The sequence below is a fragment of the Solea solea genome, chromosome 4, assembly GCF_958295425.1.
Source record: "Solea solea chromosome 4, fSolSol10.1, whole genome shotgun sequence".
NCBI lineage: Eukaryota > Metazoa > Chordata > Actinopteri > Pleuronectiformes > Soleidae > Solea > Solea solea.
The window spans coordinates 22,107,062-22,122,239 of NC_081137.1; the positions used below are offsets into that span (position 1 = coordinate 22,107,062).

The 15,178-nt window shown below is 41.3% G+C and overlaps 1 protein-coding gene across 2 annotated transcripts in view; it reads left to right on the top strand.

The window, feature by feature from the left end:
* Nucleotides 1–15,178, top strand: part of fstl4 (follistatin-like 4) — a 202,685-nt gene that overhangs the window by 13,847 nt on the left and 173,660 nt on the right. The window contains exon 1 of one of the 2 annotated variants that reach the window (XM_058627443.1): nt 3,830–4,159. The exons of the other annotated variant lie outside the window; for it this stretch is intronic. The gene's annotated coding sequence lies outside the window, so the exon portion shown is untranslated. Of the gene's footprint in view, nt 1–3,829; nt 4,160–15,178 lie in introns of those variants that run through there. 2 annotated transcript variants of the gene reach the window in all.

Sequence of the window (15,178 nt, forward strand, 5' to 3'; positions counted from 1 at the left end):
AACACTTCTCCAGTGCAGAAAACAGTGTGTTCTTTATTTAACAAGTTGGAAAAGCTGGGGACAATAATGTTGTGCAGTTACAGTGATAGTTTTTGGTGTAGATATGTGATATGTGTGTGTGTGTGTGTGAGCTGCATCACTATACTCGCTGTGGAAACGGACTTAAAGGAGAGTTATGGTTCCATCTCGTGCCGTGTCTGTGTGTCTGTGTGTCTGTGTGTCTCTTAGGGAGCAGCTCAGTGTGAGGAACCTTTTAGTGCTGACACATGCCTCAGTGCCCTGAAGGTTGAAGGGAGATGATCTTATGTTTCAGATGTATTACTGGAAAAAAAAGAACCCACTCCTGAGCTAATTATGACTGCTGTACATTCTTTAAATTCACTTTGACCCGTCGTGGACGTAGCTGTAGGTAAAACGCATGTGATGGTGCTGTGGCAATGCGATTCATGGGCTGAGGTCTGCGTGAGCCCCTCGAGGGTCGATTCATATTTGTACCATTTAGGTGTGATTGATTTGCCACTCAGGGCACGCCTACAGCAGTCAGATCGTCTCCGCGTTGCCCAGAGAGCTGTTGGTTTTATGAAGAGATGTGATATGCATTCGTCAATAATATGGATCGGAACATTTCCACCGCAATGTCCCAGAGACAGGTGACGGAATGTGTGTTTGTGTCTGTGTCTTCTGAAGTTGTCCTTGTAAAAATGTATTATGGAAAGCGCGTTGAAGCGGTGTGTGTTTCCGGGGCGAGACCCTGAAGAGAAATTAGATGGAAGTGGGTCAGTGACACATTTAGCGTCACGTTGCCAAGTTTTGGTGGAGACTTGAGTGTAAATTAGGGATGTAACGATTACCGGTATGACGATAAACCGCGGTAAAATTCCCGACGGTTATCATACCGTTTCAAATTTTAATTATCGTTAAAACCGTGATTGATTACCGCAACTGATTACCGAAAAACTCACAGTGATACTGCTCATTTCCTGGAGAAGCAGCAGCACCTGAACGGCACTCGCTCAAGCGGGCGCGCATGCGCAGTTTGCACTGTCTGTCCAGCGACAACACGGCTGAAGCCACCTGCCCTCCAGAGATTACCCCCCCGTAAGATCAGAAATCTGGGCATATTTTGTATTTTTAAAGGATGTTGAGAGTAAAATAATTGAAGACAATCAATCCTTGTGCAGAAAATGCAAAAAAAAAATCTCTGCGAACTTCGCGGCGCGAAGCCACTTCCAATATGATGAGCCATCTCCGTGACCACCACACACAACTTTTCAGCGGGTAAATCAACAAAAACGGGATTTCGGAATAGTGGGAAACGTCATGGTTTGTCTCGCGAAAGCGAGTAGTGTGCAGACGACAGGTACCGTAGCAGACCAAAATGTGTTTGTTTCTGTGTTTTTTTATTTTATTTTTATGCTGTGTACGACCGCTGCTACTTAATTATTATCCGACACAGAGTGAGGACCTGTGTGTGTGTGTGTGTCAGTCAGTCAGATGATAATTATTATTATTAATAATAATAATAATAATAATAATAATAATGATGATGATGATAATAATAATAATAATAATCATATAATATAAAATATCTTTTTTTAAATAAAACTTGGTTAAAAGATTTCAGTGTGTGTGTGTTCAGTACTTTTGGAACATTTTGAACACATCTAACAATACCGTGATAATATTGATAACCGTGATAATTTTGGTCACGATAACCGTGATATGAAATTTTCATATCGTTACATCTCTAGTGTAAATAAGAAGTGTGATGTCATGCTTTATGCGTTCGGGTGTGCACAGAGATTGAAGTCGGTGTATAACCCAAGGTACACCGTGATGATAATGATTATACTCTTACAACAATAAAACCACTCTGTAAGCTAAGTCACTCGGAAGTCAGGGGATTGTTCTGAATCCCACACGAGATGATCTTCCTATCTCTCTTTAACTCTCAGATTAACAGATTTTTGGGCTGAAAATCACTAAGTTTGAAAAATAGCAACCAAAACCAACAAAGTATAGGCCTGTAATGCATTTACATGCATGGCAAAAGTCTGATTTTACTCGGACAAAGACCATTTGTTTTCTTACCGTCATTTAAACACATTAGTCCGACTAAAATCGAGCCACTCTTAGTCAGACTAACATATCCTGATAATGCAATTCATAGTCCAATTGCTCGGACGAGAGCTGGACTTGGGGTTCTGTGCATGCCTCAAAATGTCCTCCCTAATCTTTGATCCAAAAGTAGAAGTAGAAGACTTATAAACTGCAGTACTGTTGCTGGAAATCGTCATTTATTTAAACCTTTATTTAACCAGGTTGGTCCCATTGAGATCAGAGGATATCTTTTGCAACAACAAACAACAGATAAAATTAACGTTACTTTGAACTCATTCATTGTAACGAGGGCTTGACTTTGAAACTCACATTGTAATTTTGTATGTAGATGTACTGACTCTATAGCAGCCAAGAATAGCATCACCTTAGCCCCACCTCCTGCAGCTGTAATCCTATAGGGCACATACGTTTTCAGGAAATGTGCTTAGTAGTTTTTTTTTTTTTTTAAATGTCTTCAAAGAACCACCCTCTCTTCTTCTTCTTTGTCCCACATCGGCCCCCCACCACCATTTTAATTGACTTCCTTATCTCTACCTCCCTGCCACTCTTTATGTGTCCAATTAATTTAAAAGCAGATATTTGAAATACAACCATAAACTGGCATTTGTGAATTAGAAATAAAAGTGAGTATTTGACAAGACTTTATTTCTTTCTTTGCCTGTTATTTTTTTTTCCAGTCGTCTTTTTTTCATTATCTTGATAAATGTTACATTGAGCATCAATGTTTTAGTGCCACATGCAATTTTGATGTGGGGGGGCGCCAACATTCATGTGTGTCTTTTGAGTATGGTATGTAGGCCTAATTGTGCCGTGCACAGTTATCCCATGTCCCACTTTACACCAAAGGAAAGAGGAGGAGGAAGAAGGAGTGAAAGTGCTTGATGCATGTTTCTGGATTAACGCCAGTGTCAGGATTACGATTGATTTCAACTTTGAAAAACATGTGTTGCCTTAATTCTAAAACTTGCCCATCTACAGTATGTATGTATGTAATTATAATATTACCATCTCTCCTGTTTGTGAACACCATTCATGGTTCATTAGTCAGTGACGCCAAATAAAATATGGATTAAGATACTTCTGTCAACATTTGACTGTTGAGTATTCTCGCTGGATGAACGCAGACACAAACCACATGATTTTGTTCTCCTCTTATCTATATAGTAGTAGTTATAGTTTAAGTCATATTTTGTCAACTATTATCTATTTTTCAGTTGTCAATGTTAGAAAAATGCGTTGGAAGTGTGTCTGGGCCATGTTGTCGTTTATATTATTGACTGCAGTAAATTAAAAAAAGCTTTACATTGTATTTTGTCCCTGCATGTTTAGGATTTCACATCAGCTCTAACTTAAAAAACCTTATCAAAATGATGCAATTTTAGCAAAAACCTACATTTATTAACACATTATAATAATGTTCCATCCCTCAAATGAAGAAAGGAACCTTAAACATCTGCAAATACTATTTGGATTTCCTCCAGTCTTTGGTCTCTGCTGTAGTGTCTTATATCACTCACACCAACACTGTTTCTGCACACACACACACACACACACGCGCGCACGCATATGTCGCTTTCCAGTGCGATGAATCTGCAGATGCTGCCTCGCCGCATGTTGGCGTGCAGCGGCTGACGTCAGTAGGGGAGAGAGAGAGAGAGAGAGAGAGAGAGTGAGGGAGAGAGAGAGGAGTGAGAGGAGTTGAAATAGGGCAGAGCAGGAGCGGAGCGCAGCGCTGTGAACAAACCCGGAGCCGGACGAGCCGGAGGATGGCAAACCGCCGCCGCTGCTGCAGCTGCTGAGAGTTGGGACGCGCTATTATAACCCGTCGCTACTGACGAACACAGCTGCCACTGACACATCCGTCCACATATCTACCTGAAGCCTGTTCTTTCAAAGCCCGAGCGAGACCAGAGAGAGAGAGAGGAGCTGTGGAACTAAAGGAGCGCAGTTTGGACGCGTCGCTGCGAGGAAACGCTGTGGCACGTTTAGCGCGAATTCCCGTTTCTTTTCTGTCCCCTTTTGCCTCAGAATAACGCAGGTAAGAAGAGAGATGTGTTTACCCACGCTGGCTCTTATTTGTGTGTCGTGAAGATGTATTTGTTGTTTTTGTTTAAACAAGTTTGGCTCTTTTTGGGGGCACGACGTTGCGTCGTGTGTATGTGCGTCAGGAGTGAACGCAGACAGGGAGGTTGTTGACGGCGACTTATTCATTTTGAATTAGTTTTGTGGGTAAAGCTGAGCAGAAATGTGTCATTAAATAAGATGGGGAGCTCTAGGGTTTGCAGCCGTGGAGATACCAGTGTATGCATGCATGTGTGTGTGTGTGTGTGTGTTGCTGCGTTATAGCGCAGGTCGATGTCAGTGACAGCCTGTGATGCCGTTTAACCACACTCGCTCTGGTTCGCCGTCTATTAGAGGTTTATCATGCACTATAAGCAGATGTCAGATTTAAATCGAGGCTCTGCGTCCTCGAAAACAACAACAACGTAGTGTTTTAACATAATGGCTCCAGAAGAAGTCTCCGCTGCCCGGATGCGCCAGGTTTGCTCACGCAGCAGAGGCACCACTGGCAGTGATAACACGGAGAGTCACGCACATTCCGCACTTGGCTTTGAGTCTTAATAGGGCTCCTCTGTGCCCACCTTTCACCTGCTCTCATGCCCGTCAGCTCATTTCTTTGGCAGGATGTAGGAAAGACTTCATCTCTTACCAATCGGTGTCTTTTTAGAGCACTATACTCCCTTCATCAAGTGCAGAAACTCTCATGAATAGCAGGGTTCTTGACAGAATGAGATTTTCCCTCTAAATATGTTAAATGAGCTGCTCCATCGCTCTCTCTCACGGGGAAATCTTGTCATTGCACCCCAGCAGCTGAGGCTCCGCTGCGGCCGAGCAGCAGAGTTGAGCCGCTGGAGCTCTCCATGATGCTGAAAAGAGCTCTCCATGGTGCTGAACAGGCTCCAGCTCCTCTAAGCCTCACTGCTCCACTATTTCCCCCCTGTCGCACTCCATCCTTTCTGGGTTAGGTGATTCCCCCACCACCACCACCACCACCACCCTGAACAACATAATCATAACTATTCATCAGTGTGTTATCTGGTGAAAAAGAGAATAAAGGTTGTAAATTCTGCCCTTCAACTCGGACACATTTTCTCACACGTGAACACACACACATACACATACACATGCACATGCACATACAACACGCTTACTTGCAAGCTCACGCAGAGAGACCTGGATCAATATCTTCCCTTTTGCTCCTGTATAAGATTATTAACGGGCAGCGGTTCTCTGCTGGATCTGTTCGTTACGGCAACCTCTTGGCTCCCACTCGTAAATTCATTGTGACACACATCCGATAGTTTTAATTAGCCTATAGTCGCTCGCTCTTTGCCAGAGACAAGCAAGCGAGCTACAGAGGCACAAGCATAATGTACTGTATGATTCCTGCCATGAAAAGGTAGGGATGATTTATGGATTAATTGGTTTTCAAGTCGTCTGTTGTGCTCGTGACTCACTCAGTGATACTGCAATTTTGAAAAAAGGGGGAAATAATAAGGATGAATCATTGGCAAATTCATCTCATTTCATTTCAGACATAATTATGAACTCATAGTCCAGTTAAAGAATAATACTTTAAGAATAAAATTGAATAATGATACATAGCAAATGCAGCTCAATACATAGAAGAGTACACACAAAGGCATACATAAATGCATAATAATACAGTGTCTTAAAAGGTATATACATATCTATACACTTCAAAGCAGGGATCTGTACCAATGTCTCCACAAACAGTGGTGAATCCGAAATTGGACAGGACCAAAATGATGTCATTAGTGATGCACAAACAATCATCTCGTGAGATTCTCAGTACATCACCACCTGTAGTCTCGGCAAGCTACATTTTCTGTGATTTGTTCACATGTGTGCAGCATACAGAGGTGTACAAGATGTTTTAAAGAGTAATCTTCACATAAACACTTATTTAACCTTTACATATGTTAGTTTGAATATACAACTTCTAACGTATTGGGTCTACGGTTTCGTAAAAGAAGGTTAAACAAGACTTCATCCTTTCTTTATGGTGAGAACAAGAGTGGCTCAGAAAGCACAGAGAAAGTCTTGCATATTCTTTCTTCTTCCAGGGGCCACATCATGTCCTCAACCCTTCCGAGCGGTTTTGCAGCCCACCCCGGGGTCACAGTCAGCGGGGTTGAGAAATAATGATGTGGCCCAGAATAGTGACTCAGTTGGGCTTATTGCAGTTTGCAATCTGGCGTGTAACTTATTAGCTGTCTCGCAGAGAGCCATTACAGTGCAGTGTCCAGCAGATTATGGCTGCTTGTTGTGCTTCAGAGACAGTCTAATAGTGGGATGAGTCACACACTTACAGATAGTATGTGTCTGTATGTGTAATACATGTGTTTTATGGACGTACACGGACTGAAAATTCTTCACTGTAACATTTCAGTCACAGGAGTTGAATTAGCATAAACCCGTTTTCTATCCCTAAAAAAAATAGAGTCAAACCTGCACTTTTGTGGTTGTTCTTGAGGGAAAATGAGATTTGTTTAGTTGCCAGTAATTTTTGTGTGGCTTGCAGTGTTGATGTTTAATTAGAATAGACACCGTTTTGTTTGTGCACCAAGGAACCAAGCAGGCAGTGCTGAAATTAATATATGCCAATATAGAGGATCTTAACCCTGCAGATTTTCCTTTAATATTAAACGGGACACGTATTGATCCAAGTGGAGAAATACTCTTTGCGTTGCTCCTCGAAGGCATGAGGTCAGATCCTGAGACAGGATTGCAAGTTCTGAGTTCAGTGTCTCGCCCCGGGACATTTTCACTGAGTGAAATGCTTGCAGACATAAGAGGGTTAAGACGGGTTGTTTCGGGGGGGAAAAGCACCACTTGACTTCTCTGCTGCTTGTGTTCCTAAATCCTAGGAAAGAGGGAAGTCTGAGTACGGCAGATACAGTAGATACGTAAACTGATGAGCCACATTGTTTTGGCAAGCTGAGATATACAGTATAAACAGAGCTTGTTTTTAATTTTGTAGTTTATTCTTTTCCGCCATTCATCACCCATCATCACCGATTATTAGAAACCCATTAACCACACCATTAGATGTACATATATTATATAACTATTAAAAAATGCCTTTAAATGAATTTAAGACTTAAAGACTAACGGTCTGTAGATTTCCATTAGTTTAATAGGAGGCTGTAGGACATGTAGAACTTTGTCTGATTTGGTTAGCATTTTAAAACATTTTTTTTATTATTATTTAACCTTTATTTAACCAGATAAAAGACCCATTGAGATCAAGACCTCTTCCGCAAGGGTGACCTGGCCAAGTAAGGCAGCAGCACACGTCATAGTTAATAAAAACAGGGAGATAACAGTTACAAAACAAACATTGGAATATAAAAGTGCAAATAAATAGACCAATAAAGTGCAGGAGTTACGGTTGCAGTACCGATTTAAGAACACAGGCACTGTTCAATGGATTCCTGTTGTCGGTCTTTTAAGATAAATGATCATTTGAAGGGTATTCCAAGCAAACAGGGGCAGAGGAACTGTAAGTTTTTTTCACATTTCGGTCCAAACACGGGGAGCAGACAGGTACAAAATGTCAAATGTAAGGCATAATGGTTCTCTGAAGAAAAGTGCATAAATAAGCAGGAACCAAGCCAAGAAGAGCCTTTTAAACCAAAGTCATCCAGTGTGTGTAGCGTCTTACATTCAAGGAAGGCATGATAGCTTTAGCATGGATCAGTTGTTAATGCAAGAAAGGATAGGCCAAGATTTGAGATCCCAAAACACACAATGGCAGTGATGGATGATAAGACGGCTGTTGTTGAGGAGATAGAGCCAGGTCATCCACTTGTCCTTGTGGTCCTGGGCCAAGACCCAAATTGTTCCCACAAGTGTAAAACGTACAAGTGCTTCATAATTGGCTGGATGTGACTTGAGTGGTCATTGTAAACATGAAAACCATTAAACAATGATTTTGTTTTGTACTTCACACAGTATAAAAAAATCAAGGTAAGCACATTTGTTACATGACGCCCTGGACGGCAATTCCGCATTTACTTTTAATTAGAACGAATGAAATTTGTCAGATGAGTTTTAATGTCCCACTCTTCCGCGGTTTAATTGCTCGGCATCACGTCGCCTTGCCCCCATGCAGAGCTTGTCTAATAAGGAGCAGGATTTATTTCCACACAACTAAGCAATCCCCCCTTGGGTAAACCAACCCCACTTACTTCTGTTCTTTTTTTATGCCTAGTGATTTGTTAGGGTTTGTGAATTTTTCCAAAAGAATTATATCGAGCCCTCCTCCAAACCAAACATAAGCACAACAAATGCATTACAGATGGCGACTCCCACTTTTGCTACAAACTCATTCTTTTGATGGCACTGCGGATAAGATTAGTATTAAATTGAAGCGATGAAAGTCTTCCTCGTGGGTTTAGCTCGGGGGGCAGCACACTGACACCCTGATTTGAATGAGACCTTTGACAATAGGAAGCACTTAATAGCAATAAAGCTGGAAGTGAGAATGATCACTAACTTGCCCCATTAGATTCTGCACTTCTTTATTCCAGAGACAGATTACGGTCGGCTCACCTCATAAATCCCCGCGTTCTCCCCGTTGAGCGCGCGACTACCAAAATGTGAACAACACTTGTTCACTTGAAATTCCGCTCACTAATGTTGAACTATCGAGAAACGACCTTTACCGCTGCGTCCCATATGAACGCCGCTGCGGCTGAGCTCAGACCATCAGCTTGCGTGACTGTTGGGCAAATAGTGCTTTCTGCCTCCTTTTCGCCTGAATGCAGGGAAACTGATGAAAGAGTCAGCAGAGACATCGAATTGCATAGAGGGGTTATGGAAAGGTTACTGGCAGATCGGTTATTTCTGCAGTGAGTTTAGTCACCAATCTGCCAGTCCCTTTTATGCAGTCATCCCTCATTCCATCCATGGACTCTTTTCCCCCCTCAAAGTTATTTTGTTATTGTCCGAGCCATTGTCTAAATCCTCTTGCTCGGTGCCAATTAGTAGTGATCATCCTGCTTTGTGATGAAAATGGCTCGGAGAGCAGCGGATGTCTGTGAGAGGCAGCTTATTCTCTTATTGTGCTAAAAGGAAAATGATTAAAGGTGAATTTGGTTATTTGGAACTGATAAATCTTAATTCGGGATCTTTTGAGGGTGGATTTTTTGATGGAGCTGCCGAAGGAAACGACCACGGCAGTCGTCAGAAAGTGACACGCTGTCAACAAATCAAACATGCAGACAAACAAAAACCCCTTTGGGAACATTAAGAACTTCTGAATGTCCAAATGCTTACGAGGGAAGTGCATCAACTCTGGATGTGTTGAGATCATTTGTTTTCTTTACACAGCGTTACATTAGCGACCCTTTGTCATACAAATGATACTTCTAAACTGTAGCAGCAGATCCTTTTGTAGGAAATGCAATCACACGTTCAGACGAGGCAGTGTTTCCTTTGGATAAATGGAGCCGAATGTTTTGTTTGTGGTGGCAACAGAGACAGTGCAAGGTGGTTTGACTAAATGCAAATAAGCACGTAATATTTCCTTTATTTTCTGTATTATATGAGGCCAAAATATGTGCCTCACCTTAACCAAGTGCTGCGACTGTAAAAAGATTAAATTAAGGTGGAAATTGTCTAGACTAGACTTTGTGCATTGAAAATTGTCTCATTGAGACACAATTTCTTTGCAAAATCTGCCTCTGCTTTTGCTTTTCATGGCGATGTTTAGGAGACAGCGTTGTATATTAAAGATGAATCATTTTCCTCTCCACATATATTGATTTCTAGTTGCTGCAGCCCAGAGCAAGGCTTCAGACCACAACAAGCAACTATTACTGTGTTCTAGTGGTTCTCCGGTCAGTGATGATGATGTATACAAACCATATATTTCTCCAGAAATGCCTCTGTAGAGCTATTTATCCTTTTATTTCATGTTGTTTGCACCCGCCACCGCTGCTTTGTTTCTGCTCTATAATTAGATGGAGTCTGTTAACCAGGGAAACCACTCTGTCAAGGCACCGCAAGTCCCCCGATATCTCTATTTTTTTTACGTTATATTATTGTTTTTCTTGCCCTTACAGTCAACATCATACAGCTTAGCGGGGATATCGGGAAGTAAATCACAGTTTCAAGCACGGTTCGGGCTTTAACTCACATGGTCTGCTGATGTGGTCACACAAGAATGTCAGAGGAAAAAAGCCAAACATCGTTATCGTGGAAGAGTAACAAAGGTAAAGAGGGAGATGATGAGAACAGAAAAAAGGGGCCTCCATTCTTTCCCCCTCGTTCCCTCGTCGTCTCCGGATTGAGGCTTATAACTACCTCACACAACCTGAAGCTTCTGCTTCTTCAAAGTGACAGAACGAGACAAAGAGAGAGTGTCAGCCAACAATTAATCCTTAGGTAACAGAGAAGCCAAGCTGATAAGGATATGTGGCCTTCCCCAAAAAACATCACAGCCTCTGGATTCTTTCCTCTCCAGAGTCTCTGAGCCTTTTCTGCGAGGCAGAATCGTTCTCACGCGCGCTGTGGGTGCAACTGAGCACAATCTAAAAGCACACATGTGCAGATGTTTCTCGGCAAAATGAATATATTAACTTTTCTTTTTTCTGACATGTTGTAATTGCTTTAATTGTGTCCCTTTTGTTGCAGTTTTTTGTTTTAATTTCCTGCCTTTTGTGTCTCTCAAACTCCTATTGTGTCTGTTTTCTTCTATAAATGACTGCATGTTTGTACCGTCTCTCAATTTTTGTGAATTTTTTAGTACCTCAGTTCTCAGCCAATTTTCCATCAAGTACTATTGTGACGTTATTGCGGCTAAAATTTCCTCAGCTTATTTACTTTTATGACTTGGAAGGAGCATGTTTTAGCCACATTACTACACATGTAATAGAGATCAGTTTCCCTTTAGATAAAGGTGTAAGACATGGAGCCATGTTGAATTTTTTGCCCCAGATGTGTCTTAATATTTTCTGTAAAACAAGTGTCCATAAACATGTCAATCATTTAGGGCTGAACAATTCATCGAAATTGAATCGAAATTGCAATGTGTGTGTCAAAATATCATTTTTAGAATGATTAATTCACTTGATCTATGATCTATGTTTCTCACAGGTCTGCACAGATATCACACAGCAATCATTTTAAATATGTTTCTCGAATGAAAAAATGAGGAATAATGACGTAAAAAGGACCTTTCCCTCTCATATCGTGAATCATATCACATCCGTGAAACATTGTTAAATGATAACTCTGGACATATTCAGTGTCCCTCTGATTGTCAACAAATCATACATGCACAGTAAATTCCTCTGTGCCATAGACCTTCACTGTTCTTCTAACACCTTTAAAACCACATCACATGCCTTCATTACCACAGACACACATACTGTAGTTTGTTCATAGTCAGGGGTTGAAAAGAGGCAACGCGACTGTTTACTACTGTGTGTTAGAAAACTCCACTTCCTTGCTATATGATGCAAAACATGCGAGAGCGAGTTCAGAGACGTACTCATCGCTCACTTCCACGCATATCCCCCCACACGCACCCTTTTCATCTTGTCCGTGCACTTAAACTGTCACCGCTGAGGCTCATTTTTTTTATTCTTACTACATGCCTGCTGCTGACTCCACTCACCTGAAATCTATGCCACTGCTGCCGCTCCCGCCGCCGCTGCAGCTTTTTAAAAAAAGGCTCCAGTCCCCCCAGCTTACAGTCGCACATCTCAGAGGGAGCTCGAGGAGAGAGTAACGAGGTCAGAGCCCAGACACCCAAAATTAATCTAGTAGATTTTTACATTTACATACTGCAAATGTATTTATGACACATTTATGTCATGTGAAGTCTCCTCTACTGCTGAAAGGTTTGGGTATAGTGTCTAATTGCGATTGCGAGCAGTATTTCAGTGTTTGCTGTGTTATGGCTTTAAAGGCAGCAAAATATGAGCCACTGTACTCAAGAATGAGAACATAATGATATAAATTATAGCTTAAATTGCATTGTTTTTTATTGGGTTTGAACAAATAACGATCAAAAACATGACAAATAAACTGCAGTCTTTCTAATTCCGTTATTTCAATTTGCAATTTAGATTTGAAAACTATAAACTGCTCAGCCGTAGTCTGTTCTCCTTTCCTGTCCTGCCACCGTTCTCCATAATTATGTCGTTTTGTATGTTGGAGTTAAAGGAATACTTGCATTTAGCTTTGGTTTGGTTTAAAAGAATGAAGATATTTCTCAGAACTCTGGGGAAACTGGGGTTGGGAAGCACACATTTTCAAAAATACTACCCCTATGCTAGTAATACAAAGCTAAATATATTCCTTTAAGCAATTTTAAATACTAGCTGTGTTTGTGTGTGTGTGTGTCCTGTCAATCCCCTGTCCCCTGTCCAAGTAGCAGTGTTTATGAGCCCTTTACAGTGCAGTGAATGACAGGTCATAACCTTATCTTTCCCACACTACTGTGCTGTATTAATCCTCTTTGGGGGACGCCACTCCAGAGCAATCTGAGATTTATTACAATTCTTGTCATAAAGTATATAAATAAAAGTGGGAGGGAGAAAAAGAAATAAAAAAAAACAACTTTAAAGGATGCATATCTTGTTCACTACACACTTTGGGTGTGTGTAGAAGATAACTGCACTGATCCTGATGCGTAGTTGAAAGATAGACTGTGACAGTGACACCTTTGGCATCTTCGGTATGTTCTCCAAGCCCACGTTAATAAAAAAATGACACTCGGATGAGTGGAGTTGCTGTTGCAGCCACATTTTTGGGCAAACGTGATTCCCTGGGCGGCCGCGGTGTTTCATACTCGGACTTAGTAAGTGAAACGTGGAAGTAGCCGCGGATAGAACAGCACATGCAGGATGAGATTCAGCTGAAGAGGGTTTCAGCGTCAGTGTCACACAGCATGCACAGTGGTTTTCCTCCAAAATGGAGCATGCAGCAATTGGAGAAAAAGCAGTGACTTACTCTTACAAAATAAGAGCGTGCAGTATGCTGTATGCTGTATGCTTTAAAGGTTAGTAGGCTAAACCAATGGACAACATTCTCTCTCTTCCTATTAATCAGAGGATATTTTCTACAGGGTAAATATGCAGAGAGTCCTGGAAAAAAATCTTTATGCACCACAGTCGTAAAATTAGCTTAATACAATGCTTCATATGCAAAATATTTTACTTCAGGGCGGTGAACTACAAACCTTACAGTTTCAGCATATGCTGTTCACCGTTCGCAGATGTTATTTCTTCTGTCCCCTCCCTCCCTCCCCTCCCTCCCTCCCTCCCCTCCGCTCCTTTTGTAATATTTTTTTAAATGCTCAGCACTTTGCAGGGAGGAAGCACGCTGTGTGGGGACTGGTTGTCTTACTGGAACTGAACGTGTCATTTTTAACTGTGACAGCAAAACCTACCTGGGGCGCATAGCTGGGACAGAGAGCAGGAAGGAGGGAGCTCGGGCTGATCACTCGGATTTGTCTGAGATCTCAGCTGGAGGCCGTCCCTGGCTTCCGTTACAGAGAGGGGCGGTTCTGCTTCTATCTGGCTGTTTACTGGCTTCTTTCACTCTTGCTTATTTTGGTCATATTTTGCAGAGGTCACATTAACTGGTTCGTTCGTTGTCTAATTCTCATCCGTAGAGGGTCACAGAGGAGCTGGAGATAATCCCACCTAATTTGGGCAAAGGCAGGGTGACAAGAGCTGGGTTTTGCATATATCACCATACGATATATATATATTGCAATTTCACATCAGACGCGTTTATGCCACGTGTTTTTCTTCGCCACTGCTCCACGACCACGTGCTGCTGCATTGATTCAGTACAGGGTTCACATCGGATCAGTCGCCACTTTATCATTTTGCTCACATGTATCGACAGACGACCACGCTGCACGCTCACACTCGCACATTCTCATTAAATGAACCTTAACCCTTAGAAATGTACATAGAAATGTACAGTATATATAGAGATTATGAGAATGAGTGTCTTATATTCTTTTTTTCAGCACCTATAGGCAATCTGAGGAAAAAATCATTTCATTTTCACCAACTATATAAACACGCCTGAGCAAAAAGTACTGAAAATGTTTAAAATCTGATTGAATTTGTGAAATTTGGAAACAGGTCACAGTTCACTTGGCTTGTTTTTATGAACAACCGTGAAGCCCCCATATCAGGTCTCCACAATCAACCACGGTTTTAAACTACATTACATATTTTTGACTCAATCAGTTTTAATTGGCGAAGTACTGTATATGTACACATACAAGGGATTTTACTGTACTTGTTCGTATTGTTGTTGCTGCCCATTGTAGTTATACGCGGTTCATATAATTTACAGCGAAATGCTGCAAATAGGGGGAAAAAAACTTGACTCCAATGAAACAGGAAACATCAGTTTGCATCAGCGCCACAGAACGTTCTGCTCTCTCGGATCCATACATGATATTGCTGACACACATCACCATTAGCCACCGTGTGACAGTTTGTGTGCACTCCTCTGAACACCGACAGATGTTTTTTTTGTAGTTTCTCACACTGAAAGATGCTTTTGATCCATAAATAATCACACGCGCACGCAATCTTCCTTGAGTATCGGCACAGAGACTTAATTCCCCCCTGATTCAAGGTCATAATTGGATCCAATTTAGTTCAAATTATTCTCTCGGTGCCTGTTTTGCATGTGTGTAATTATATTTGCTTGAAATATATAACACATACTCCATATACCAAATTGTGTGCTCTTATTAAAATAAATTATATCTTAAACTTGTTAAAAACAACTTTTGCTACAACTACAGGCAGAAGGAGCTGTATTTGTGATGTATCCCCTCTATTTTTGTAGTTAAGTTCAATTAAGCAGTGAATAATATGAATGAATATGAATAATATTTAGAGCTGAATTATTAGTATTTAACAGCTCAATGTTTGACTGATGCTTTAAATGCCTTACACCAACTTCCTTTTTTAAAGTGTGATGGCTA